At 46.0% G+C, this 1,699-nt stretch overlaps 1 pseudogene; it reads left to right on the top strand.

Annotated features, from left to right (window-relative positions):
- LOC142431709 (guanylate kinase pseudogene) lies at positions 1-719 on the top strand (annotated as a pseudogene).
- The last annotated feature ends 980 nt before the right edge of the window (positions 720-1,699 follow it).

Below are 1,699 nucleotides of genomic sequence, written 5' to 3'. Positions count from 1 at the left end.
ATGGCTGCTCCTCCACCCAAGCTGTTCCTCTATTTCTCCTCACTGAGCTTTGGGAGAAGCAAGAAGACCTGCTTTGACTTTTGGGTATTTTCAATTGGTGGCTCTGGATCCTGCATTTGGTTCATCTCTGCCTGACTTTTGGGTTTGGGACTTAACAGCACCCACCGACACATAAGATATTTCCCCATAGTTTGGGGTGTCAGGAACAAGACTAGTGGTACTGAGTGGCCCATCAGAGACTGGAAAAATCTCCCTGCTGAAGAAGCTTCTGCAAGACTACGACAATATTTTTGGCTTCAGTGGGTCCCATACCACGAGGGACCTGTGGCCCAGAGAGGAGAATGGCAAAGCTGACTACTTTGTCCCAGGAAGGCCATGCTGGAAGACATTGCTGCAGGCGACTTCATTGAGCATGCCGAGTTCTCAGGGGACCTGATGGGACCAGCGAAGTGGCAGGACAGGCTGGGAAGGCCGTGAGCCCCATCTGCGTGCTGGGCATCAAGCAGACAGACCTGTGTCCCCTCTTTCTCTGTATGCTGGCTCCATCCCTCGAGGTCTTGCAGCTGTGAGCCCAGAACACAGACACGGAGGACAGCCTTATCAGGCTGCTGACCACCGCCAGGGCCACCAGGGAGAGCAGTAAGGAGCCAGGCCTGTTTGATCTCGGCATCATCGTCTCTCCTGGATACACATGTCTTTTTGTGCATGTGTGTTCTTAAAGCACTTTCTAACTGTGGTATCTGAATCCAATGGTGGTTGTTACTGCTGTTATTATTAGGTGCTGAGTAATAATGTTGGTTGGTTCTGAGTAATAATCACCCCGTGCACCCAAGAACGAAACACTGCCTGGCACACAGCCAGCCGCCCAATGGTTATGTTGGAGCTCACTGTTGTGGGCACGATGCCATTGCTCTCACTGGCGGTCTTTCTCTCTTTTGCTGATCCTCCACATCACCAAGCACGACGTCTTTTGCCAGGTATTGGTCCCTCCTGTCCAAGATATGAGATCACGGCTCACCATTCTGGCTTCCAAGGAGCGATCTGGCTGTACATCCTTCCAAATGAATGGATTAGTTCTTCTGGCATTTCGTGGTCTACTCCGTATTCTTTGCCAACACCATATTTCAAATGTATCCATTTTTCTTTGATCTTTATTATCCAGATTTTGAATACATACAAGGCAAGTGAAACTATCGGGCTTGGGTCAGGTATACCTTAGTTCTCACAACGAGTCAGGTATATCTTAGTCTCAAAGTGACACCTTTAACTTGTTAAAGAGGTGTTTTGTAATAGATTTGCCCAATACAATGCAGTGTTTGATTTCTTTACTGCTGCTTCCCAAAGCGTTGATTGTGGATCCAAGTGAAACGAAATCTTTCAATATTTTATCCATTTATCAGGATATCAGTATATATTTTATCAGATTTATTTGCTGGTCTAGTTGTGAGGGCCTTTGTTTTCCCTGCATTGAAGCATAGTCCCTACTGAAAGCTGTGATATTTAATCTTCACCATGATGTGATTCGAGTCCTCTTCACGTCCAGCTAGCACGGTTGTACCATCTATATTTCTTGGGTTGTTAATAAGTCTTCCATTTTTCAGCGCTTTCGGCAAAGTTGTACCCATAGTGCCATGTGCCTGTATTAATTACTATTTAGAATAGATTTTTTCCATGGTTTTCTGGCTATTTTTATTTTGCA

The sequence above is a fragment of the Tenrec ecaudatus genome, chromosome 18 (genome assembly GCF_050624435.1).
Source record: "Tenrec ecaudatus isolate mTenEca1 chromosome 18, mTenEca1.hap1, whole genome shotgun sequence".
Taxonomy (NCBI): domain Eukaryota; kingdom Metazoa; phylum Chordata; class Mammalia; order Afrosoricida; family Tenrecidae; genus Tenrec; species Tenrec ecaudatus.
Note: the sequence above shows the minus strand (reverse complement) of the source record. Positions and strands in the feature narration are given on the sequence as shown.